Source organism: Dipodomys ordii, unplaced genomic scaffold (genome assembly GCF_000151885.1).
Source record: "Dipodomys ordii isolate 6190 unplaced genomic scaffold, Dord_2.0 Scaffold63, whole genome shotgun sequence".
NCBI lineage: Eukaryota > Metazoa > Chordata > Mammalia > Rodentia > Heteromyidae > Dipodomys > Dipodomys ordii.
Genome location: NW_012267279.1, coordinates 7654078 through 7664812, shown reverse-complemented (window position 1 = coordinate 7664812; position 10735 = coordinate 7654078). Strand labels below are relative to the sequence as shown.

The following is a 10735-nucleotide window of genomic DNA, read 5'->3' as shown; positions in this document are numbered from 1 at the left end:
TCAAGTGGTAGAGCGCTCGCCTTGAGCTGAAGAGCTGAAGGACAGCGCCCAGGCCCAGAGTTCAAGCCCCACAACCGACAAAAAAAAAAAAAAATCTTTATTCTCAGCCCAAATAGAGCCTCATGACAGTTGTCTAGATATATATTTAGAAATATAAAGTAATAAAATTATCTTCTGGTCCTAGCTTACCTTATTTGTAAGTTAGAACAACCAGAAAATTACCTTTCTTGCATGTTAAGACATTGCCAATAAAGGAAAAGTCTACATAGTAATATTGGATGTGCCCCTTTCCTTCTGAATTACTACTCATCTAGGGTCCAGTAAGGACAAGGACTATCCTAGATTTCTGGTTGTAGGGCATGGAGATGAGGAGTCTACAGAAGAAAAATAAATATTCCTGGTGATTTTAAACACAGTAAGTTCACTTCTGCTATTTTTCTTACTCCAAGCTAAATGTTACAAAATAGCTAGGACATTCATAATGCAGTAACAACTATCTCAAACTACAGTAGCAGAAAACAGCTCCATTTTGTATCTCTTGTGGTTGGCTGTGGATCTGGTTTATGTTTTTATCATCTGCACCTTGGGACCCAGCCACTCTGAAAGTGAAATAACTGTCATGAACCACATAGTTCAATAAAATCATAAGCCACAAACTTGACAACCACAGTTATAATTATACATTTTCTAATATCCACATTTTACATGGTCAGAAGAAACAGGCAAAGGAAACATTAATGATGCCTTTTATGTAATGGAATATAATCAAAATAATGTTTTTAATATACATGTTGAAAATACATAATGTATATGCATAAATATATACAAATGTAAAGCTATTTGTGAGGGTTTTTATATAATCATCTAGTCATTGGTAAGGAAAAGAGAGTTCTAGAGTATTTTATACCATGAAATGCCCAATCCAAAACTGAGTACAGTACAATGCCTCACCCCAAAGGGTGGGAGTTATAGTCCTAGAATAAGAACAGCAGACCTCTGAAAATGCACAGCAAATCTCCCTCAGGGCTGCCACATTTGCCTTCATGAGCAATATCTTCCAATACTAACAATAGTCACTGAAACCATCATGTTGACCAAGCCAGACTCTCAGGAGGTAACCAAGAATGAACCTGTTTTTCCCCTCTTCTGTATCACATTCAAATCAGCTCTCTGGAACTAAACCTTTCCCCATGGACTTTTAGAAACATCCCAGCATACATTCCCTTCTCTCTCAGATCATAAAAATCCAGTCACTTCAAGTCACAAAACCATCTCAGCTTGACAACATTCCCTATGACAGTGTGATCCTCGTGTAGAATTAAGGAGGCTGGCTTCTGTAAGTCAGGCCTGTGAGTCTTCAGAAGCCTGCTGTAGCAGGGTAACTGACATGGCAAGGACCTCTCTCCTTGCTCGCCCTGAGCCTCTGTTGATGCTGCCTCCAGTGCTGCCAGAAAAGTGGTAGGATGGACACGAGTGATGGGTAAGGGGGCAGGAAAGACCCCACTTCCTTGGCACCTGCCTAGTGTTGGCTTCCTCTAAAACCTTCGCCTCAGTAGGTTTTGTGGGGGTTTAGAGACACCACTCTGAGTTCCTGCTCCAGAAGGCCCATGTCATCCTTTTGTTGGGCTCAGACCCCTGCTCTCCAGGAAGGCCTCTTTTGAAGGATTTTTCTCCTGGCCCTTTCTCAACTGGCACCAGCACCACTGACATCCATGCATCCTTGCCCTACTGATAACTCAGGAGCACAGCCACCTCTCTTGCCTCTGCTTCCAGAACACCTGTTAGCCACAGCCTCTGGCCTTAAGGCTGTTTCTATCCTGGATCTACTGACATTCCTGGGGCAGCAGAGACTCCAGAAGACTTTCACTCCAGAGTGAAAGTCAGAGTCTTTCTGAAGCCTCCTGTGGTGGAAGGAAGCAACCTCACGCCATCTGCATGGAGGGAAAGGAAACTCCAGTGCATTGCAGGCTCATTCCCCAAAGACTCAGCTCCTCACTTACCACTGCCCTGTCAAGTTCTTCAACCTTGTAGATCTTTCTATGAGAGAATGGCTCATGGTGGTAGACCTAGCATTTGACCACTCGCTTTGCAAGATCACATTACTTTCGTGCGGGGGAAGGGGGAGATTGCTCACCTCTAGTAGACTCTGATCCTTTTTAAAGCTTCAGCTTGTGAGAGACGCAAGAATCTCACCTGAGATTCTGAGAACTGTCCCTTAGCTTGTTTTTTTTTTTTTTTGCTTAAGGCTAGCACTCTACCTTTTGAGCCACACCTCTATTTTCATATTTTTGCTGGTTATTTGGCACTAAGAGTCTCACAGACTTTCCTGTCCAGGCTAGCTTCAGACTGCTGTCCTCAGAGCCCAGGTTCCTGAGAAGCTAGGATTACAAGCATGAGTTAGCAGCACCTGGTTTTAATTTTACTATCTCTTAAACTACTATACGTTGAGTTTCCAAGCTAGTGCAGAACATTTTACTTGCATTCACTTACTTAATCCTCCTCATCACCAGTGCACAGTAGGTGTTTAGTATCATTATATCGCAGTTTCATAAGCATAACTCAGAGACTTGGTCTTATGTGTAGTCTATGAGATATGTACTCCCCTGTATAGGAAAGGCAGTGAAGTCCAGAGCCTCTCAGAATTATTCAACTTTAGGAGGTACCTTGGGAGGAGGAACTGTGGGCACCCTTGTCTAACTATGAAGCAAAGCTTGCTTTCCTGGTCATGAGTTCTACAGCGACTCATCATACTTGCATTATTTTCCTGGGAGGCTTGGTCAGCTTCCTGTGTTGGCACACATGATCGAGAAAACTGCTAAGCGGATTAGATTACTTTATTACTTTATTTGGAAGAGGAGCTTGGGTTATTACACTTGAAAAATAGATAGCTTCCCAGTGAGTATTTCTTACTTTTATCTACCTTTTCCAATAAATATTGTATGTGTCTAATCCATTTCTTAAAAAAAGAAAAATATATAGCTTATTTATTATAGTATTCTTTGTGCAAAGGAGGATTTGTTTGGGGGGTATATGCAAGTGCTTTTCAGTATGAGTAGCTTCTGGAACTTTCCTTGCTGAGATCCTCTTGGTCAGGGCAAGTCAGCAGGATTGAAAGCACCGTCTCTCATCTCTGGGGGGTGAACAGTATTTGAGAATAAGAGATCTATCTATTCTGGGATGTTTTGACAAGTCAATGTTCAGGTTCAGTGAGATATCTCATTTTTTTTAGTATTAAGCAGATACTCCTGATATTAAGCATTGGATTTGACAATTTTTCTTACTGGGAGGCCAAGTTCCTGCCCTGTGTGGCTGCCTGAGATTTTCCTTGCTGACCGATAATGTTCCTGTACTAGGGGTGGTTCTTACTCTGCAGAAAAGAAGGCGACAATGGAAGAAGGCACAAAGGAGTATCCTGTGTTGATGTATGGTCAAGACACTTCTAAAAAGCTCTTTTAGTTTAGTTTTGTTTGGGGTCTTTTTTTGGAGGGGGGGATGTTGCTGGTCCTGGAGCTTGAACTCAGAACTCAGAACTTGCTCCAGGCTAGTACTCCACTACTTGAGCCACCACAGTTTCACTTCCAACATTTTAAAAGTTTATTGGCAATAAGAGTCTCACAGATTTTTCTTCCTATGCTGGCTTTGAACCATAATTATCAGATCTTAGCCTCTTAAGTACCCTGGATTGCAGACTTTAGTCACAAGCACCTGACAGAAGTTGTTTTCTTAAAGAGCTCCCACCATTGCATCTCTTATATAAGTTTGCTTTGTTAAGACTTGCCTCTTTATCTTAAAATTAAAGTGTAGAAAAATCCTGTTGTTTTAGAGTTCTGATTACTTGGGCTTTGGTAGAAGTGTGCACCAGTATCTCATCATAGACTTCATTTAAATTTCCCTGATGACTCATGGTATTGAGTATATTTTTATGCATTTATTAGCCATCTATTTATCTGTGGGAAAGTGCTGCTTTTTTCATTATGGTTTAAGTTTTCTTATTGTTGACAAAACATAGGCTTTTGATCATACAGAAGTGTTTTTTTTGGTATATACTCTCTCATCAATAAAATTAGTGTTAAAAATGTTAAGTAAACAATTTGTTTTTCCCTTCCCCTCCACAAATTGCAACAATGAGACTTACAAGTCGTAGTTGAAAACGAACTTTACAATTTTGGTGGGGGGGGAGGGTTGAGGGGGTGGGGGAAGGATGGGATGGGAAGGGGAAACAAAGGAGGAGGCTACAATGCTTGATAAGAAATGTACTCATTATCTTGCCCATGTAATTGTAATCCCTCTGTACAGTATTTTCACAATAAAAATAAATTTAAATTTTTAAATTTTTAAAAATGTTAAGTAAGTTGCTGGGTGCTGGTAGCTCATGCCTGTAATTTGAGCTACTCAGGAGACTGAGATCTGAGAATCACTGTTGAATCCAGGAAATTCTGTAAGACTCTTAGCTCCAATTAACCAGCAATCAGCTGGAAATGGAGGTGTGACTCAAATGGTAGAGTGCCAGTGTTGGGCAAAAATGTCAACTGAGAGAGCAAAACCCTGAGTTCCAACCTCATATCAGTATGCACAAAAAGTTCTAAGAATATACACAAGTCCACAAGCATATGTGTATATGTGTCTGAGCATATTTGTGTGTGACATGCATGTGTACGCCTGAATGTGTGTGTAATTGTATGTGCATGTCTGAATATGAGTGTATGTATGTGTGTGTGCGTGTGTACAGATATACATCAGTTCAGGAAAATGATTTCAACACCATGCTCTGCCCAGAAGCCTCAAAACCAGTATCAGTAGGGCCCAGCTACTTGCCTTTCTATATCTGACCACAGAGGTTTCTCTTTAAGAGAAAAATACAAAGCCTTGACCCCAGTATTCAGGCTAGCTCTGACCTATCAGGAAATGTTGCTGCAGCTGATAAAACACAATAGTGGACACAGTCAGAGTTACCATGGCATCTTGACAAGGATTAAAAAGTGGTAAGAACCAAGTACATTTGTGTTAGGGCAGAGTTCTGAAGTGGATGGACTCAGATGCCAGGTACACCAAGCTTTGAATCTCCCTCAACTAGTGCACTAGTATACTAGTGCCTAGGATCTTGGTTAACTTGATTCACTTCATTTTCTTTATTTGTGAAATGGAGATAATGCTTCCTCTCATGATTGTTGTACAGATTAAATACAAGAAACTTGTATGCTGTGTAGCAAAGCTCTTGGCATTTGTAGTCAGCTCCAGCTGACTTCACACGTTGGCTTCAATAAGCTCTGATAGTGTGAAGGGGAAGTTTGGCAAGAGGGGTAAGGGCATGAAGGTGGGACCAGACAAACATGGCGAGAACACAATTGTGACAACTCCACACCGTGATCCCTGGGCTTCCTCTTGGTGTCAATTTCCTCATCTGCAAGATGGGAATAATATGATGCAAATCCCCTGGTTGTTATGAACATTAACTGCGTTCTAATCTGCAAAGAAATTAAACAGAAGGTAGCAGACATAGAGCTTGCTCTAAAACTTCAGCGATCTCCCAAACTAGTCAGTATATAAGAAGTGTCCTTAAAACAGCCCAGATGCCCTACAATGGATGTGTGGATCAAGAAAACGTGATATATTGCACATAAAAACAGGTATATAAATATATTAAATACAATTTATATCTATAAATTATACATAATTATAGCTATTTATATAATTTAAGTGTATTATACATATATACATATAGTGGAATTTTACTCATCCATCAGGAAGAAAAATATTATGTCATTTGCATGGAAATAGACCTAGAAAAAAATATGTTAAGTGAAGTAAGCCAGACTTAGAGAGACAAAGGGCCCATGTTTTTTTCTCTCATATGTAAAGTTAGCTATAACTTATAAACATATATGAAAACATATGCATGGTCATACACATACACACATAGATATGTTTAAAGTATTGTATAGTTTGTTGTGACTTATAAGCTTATTACTAAGGTCTTACAGTGTTGTTTGGATGATGAGCCAGGAGTGGGGAAGCTCTTGGACCAGTGGAATTGTTCGTGTGTCCGCGCAGGGGGCAGAATCCCACCAAAGGCAGGCACTCTTACACGGGAAGTGGATCACTTTGAGGAAAAATGGCTTCCATAAAGGACCTAAAGGAAGCATTCCATCCAGCGTGATTGCAGCCATGGTGGAATCGATTCATGCCCCCCATCCTCACCCCCAATCCAAACCCTCTGCCCAGGCCAGCCTGTAGGCTGCGCTGGGTGGATTCTGTGGTTTAGCCCCAGCCGGGCAGTCCTGGCACAGGGTGACTCATGTACCCAGGTCCCCCGGTTGACCTGTCAGTCTTCCTAGCGCCTCAGAGATCGCCATGGCAACCGTGTAGTCCCCTATTTCTCCCTTAGAGCCCCAGCTGAGAAGTCCAGAGGATGGTAGTCTCAGAGAGGGTGGCGCAATTGTGGGCTAGATTACAGGGGAAGCATACAATAGTGTAACTCTTTTAACAACTAACAGTTTAGCAAAATGAATGCTAGGAAGCTAGAACATAGGCTGTAAGGGGAGTGAGGTCACGGGGAGGCAAAGGCAGACCAATGAAGAAAGAAAGGGTGGATGAATACAATCATTATATCCAGCATACATATGTGAAAATGGAACCAGGTAGCCTGAGGGAATGGTAGGTTTGGAAGAAATGGGGAGAAAGATGGAAGGGATGGCATTGTACTAAGCTGACATGTTGATTTGAAATACTTTCTTGTACAACTACTTATAATAATAATGTTAGCATAATTATTATAAAGTCTCCTTACTGTACATAGTAATGACCTTATTTCAACAGCTATTTATAGAGTGCTTGCTATTCACAAGTACTAACTAAGCTGTTAGGAATCATGGACACTTTTCCAAACTCAACTCTAAAACAAATTGTGGTGGATGATGCCAGCTAATTTGTATGTTTACCTAAATGTCAAGTGCACAAAAATGGTAAAGAAGGGCTGGGAATGTGGCTTAGTGGTAGAGTGCTTGCCTAGCATGTATGAAGCCCTGGGTTCAATTCCTCAGTACCACATAAACAGAAAAGGCCAGAAATGGTGCGGTGGTTCGAGTGGTAGAGTGCTAGCCTTGAGCAAAAGAAGTTCAGGGAAGCCAGGTGCTAGTGACTCTCGCCTATAATCCTAGCTACTCAGGAGGCTGAGATCTGAGGATCACAGTTCAAAACCAGCCTGGGCAGGAAAGTCCGTGAGACTCTTATCTCCAATAAACCACTAGAAAACCAGAAGTGGTGCTGTGGCTCAAGCAGTAGAGCACTCACTTTGAGCTGAAGAGCTGAGGGATAGTGCCCAAGCCCAGTGTTCAAGCCCCATGACCAACAGAAAAAAGAAGAAGCAGCAGCTCAGGGACAGTGCCCAGGCCACGAGTTCAAACCCCAGGACTGGCAAAAATGGTAAAGAGGATAATTAGGGGAATGGATCAGAAGGCAGGGCCTTAGTTGGTGCTCAAAGGACAACTAAGAATGAGAGAGCTCTAAAGTAGAGAGAGCTCTAGGCTGTAGGGTCAAGGAGGTGAGACAAAGCTCAGAAGCATGATCTTCCTCCCACAGACCACCCAGGGGCCAGGATGACTGGAGCAAAGGAGAAATCCCTTTTTTTTTTTTTTGGTTGGTCATGGGGCTTGAACTCTGGGCCTGGGCGCTGTCCCTGCACTCTTCAGCTCAAGGCGAGTGCCCTCCCACTTGAGCCACAGTGCCACTTCCGGTTTTCTGGTGGTTAATTGGAGATAAGAGTCTTACAGGTTTTCTTGCCCAGGCTGGCTTTGAACCACAATCCTCAGCTCTCAGCCTCCTGAGTAGCTAGGATTACAGGCGTGAGCCACCGGCGCCTGGCTAGAAATCCCTTTTGAAAAGGAGGCTAAGGCCAGTTTGAGAAAAGCCCTTTGTGATTGTATAAATGTCTATGTTGTAAGTAGTGGCCAGTCAAGCAATTTATTGCTGGTTTTTTAACATTAATGTTAATTAAAATATTGTCCATCTATTTAAGTTATCAGGGAAATTAAACAGGCCTAGCTGCATACTTAAGCTATCAGGATCCCTGAATTTAGGTCTTGGGCACATATTCACTGTGAGAATTACCAATTCTGCCAGACCAAAGGTTGAAAACCACTGCTGAGGAGCCTAGAATACTATGAGGGCCTTTGATGCAGAGGAGTCAGAGGAAAGGAAACTAGGGTTTCTTGAGTACACCCATGCCAGATGATACATAGGTAGTGTTTCATTTATTCCTAATAACAATGTCCTTGTTTTCATGTTAGCAACAAAGAAGCTGCTATAGTTTAGGTCTGGAATGTTCTCCAAAGACCTGTCATGTGTCAGTCTTGTTCTCCAGTGTGGCTCTATTGGGAGATGACGGAAGCATACAAGATAGGGTTGAGGAAGTGACACTGTGGCTCAAGTGGTAGAGTGCTCCCCTTGGGCTGAAGCATACAAGATAGGGTTGAGGAAGTGGCGCTGTGGCTCAAGTGGCAGAGTGCTCCCCTTGGGCTGAAGAGCTCGGGACAGCGCCCAGGCCCAGAGTTCAAACCCCACAATCAACAAAATACAAAAGGTAAGTTCGAATGCAGTCTTCCAGTCAATAGAACATCCCTTGAAGAGTCTTTGCCTTTTCCTTTCTCTGCCACATCTTGGCCATGCAATGACAGATTTTTCTCTGCCACATGCTACTTGCTATTATGTGCTAGCTCATTCTAGGCCCCAAACTAAAAGAGGCTCATGTACATGGATTAAGACCTCTAAAACTGTGAGTCAAAATAGACCTTTTCTCTCTATAAATTGGCTGTCTCGAGCATTTGTTACAGCAACAGAAAGCTGACTAAGACTGAAGCTGATACTCAGTGACATTGCAAATTTAGGAGGTCACAAACAGGATGTGAACCCAGATCCCAGACTTCGGGACCGCTGCACCTGCCACCATATCACAAGTCCTTCCCACAAACACTTATGTGTGCTCTCTCTTTGAACTCACCACCGCTCAGAATAAGAATAGTACACCCATGGTTTTATAAATGCTGGGCTTTCTTCACCCCTTTCCCTTTCTCTCTAATGATGACATCCAAATTTTCACTTCCCTTTGTTCTGAAAATGGGCCAAAAACAAAGATGATAATTTCACACTGTTTATTTTCTTAAGCAACTTTTGACTTAAAAAAAAAAAACGACTTCCTCATACCTTCCTCCTTCCACTGCCCTTTACAACTTTTTATCACATCTCCACCCCCACACACAGTTTTGAAACATTTTGTCTAAAGCAGAAGACAAAATAAACCTGAAATATTTAACAATTACATTCGGGATTTCCTTTTTACCCTAAGGAGGAAGAGGGTATACATCAGGCTGCACACAAAATCCAAAACAAATGATGAAACCGGAGCCTTGTTTATCGCTTTAATGATGAACAACCAGCACTGAGAGGCAGTTGTTGTCATCAACTAAGAAAGTTCCTCATTTGACTTATGAAAGCCATTCCTGTGGTAGAATTTAACCATTACTGTGTGTATGTCTCCAGATTTCCATAAGAGAAATGTACCTTCTTCAGATCAGTACTGTATTCAATACTCGTAATACTTGTGTGTAAAGTTCTCAACTAACACATCTCCTTCTGTATTAGCCCCCAAAGCATGGTAGATTTCTTTTTTCAGATTGAATATTTTTCTGATTTATCAGCCACATAGTGGAAGGGGACATTTACACCCTGATGCCTCTACAATCAATCATTAAACTATCTGTTTTCCTCCCACTCTAAGTTGGAGCCCTCAGTAAAAGCTAACCACTCTTTCCAGCCTCACATGCTCTTCAGATAGAATGGACAGTTTTGTCTCTCCATCCACATCCCCGTGTCTGTCACATTGTGACTCAGACTCATTGTGGATTAGCCTGTAACTATGCCTATTAGAGCCTGAGTTTGATTTCTAAACCAAAAAAAGGTCAAGTAAAGCATCTATGTCTAAAAGTCAGTTTGCCATCAGAGACCTTCTTCCCAACCAATTGTCCAAGCTAGAAAGCCTTAATGATGCCTTGGATGTTCACCAGGCTCGGGATACAAATGTACAATTGTGTGATGCAATCCCCAGGGACAACAATCTTCTTGATTGCAATGGAGTTAACCAGTACACAGTCTGCTCAATCATTAGAGCCCGTCAGTAGGAATCTTTATTTCCTTCAGTGTAAATAGTTTACTGTATCCTTAACATCCTCATCTGAACACTGTAATCAAGGTGATATATGTTTTTAAAAAAATCACAAAAGAAAAACAGATACAAGAGATATAAGATACAACAGATACAAGAGAAAGATACAAGGTATCCTTATATTTTCCTATTTCCTAAACCTTGTTTTGACTTTCAGTACATTTTTATTATTCCTTAGAATAGAGATTGACTGTTTAAAGAAAATTACAGTCATTGAAATGATATGAGAGATGAAAGATACCATTATTATACTCAGTAGATGAAAGAGAGCTGTAGAAAAGAAGTCATTAGTGAGAGGCAAAATAGAGTCATTACACCAAAAAAGACACTAAAAACTAAGTTATATTTATTTTAAAATACAGATTGATTCCATATCAATAAATACTTTTAACACTGAATGTAGAAAACTAGTGTGCATATTTCATGAAGATGATGAACTAAAGAATCAAAGGAAAAGGTGCTCCTTTACCTCTGGCCATTGATAAAAAACAACAACAACAACAACTTAGAATAGCAACT

General features: G+C 41.2%; 1 long non-coding RNA gene across 1 annotated transcript in view; it reads left to right on the top strand.

The window, feature by feature from the left end:
• The window catches only part of LOC105990186, a 14510-nt gene extending 3805 nt beyond the window's left edge, over positions 1-10705 (top strand). Inside the window, exon 2 of the long non-coding RNA XR_001175298.1 lies at positions 9341-10705. This is a non-coding gene — a long non-coding RNA (uncharacterized LOC105990186). The remainder of the gene's footprint in view (positions 1-9340) is intronic.
• The last annotated feature ends 30 nt before the right edge of the window (positions 10706-10735 follow it).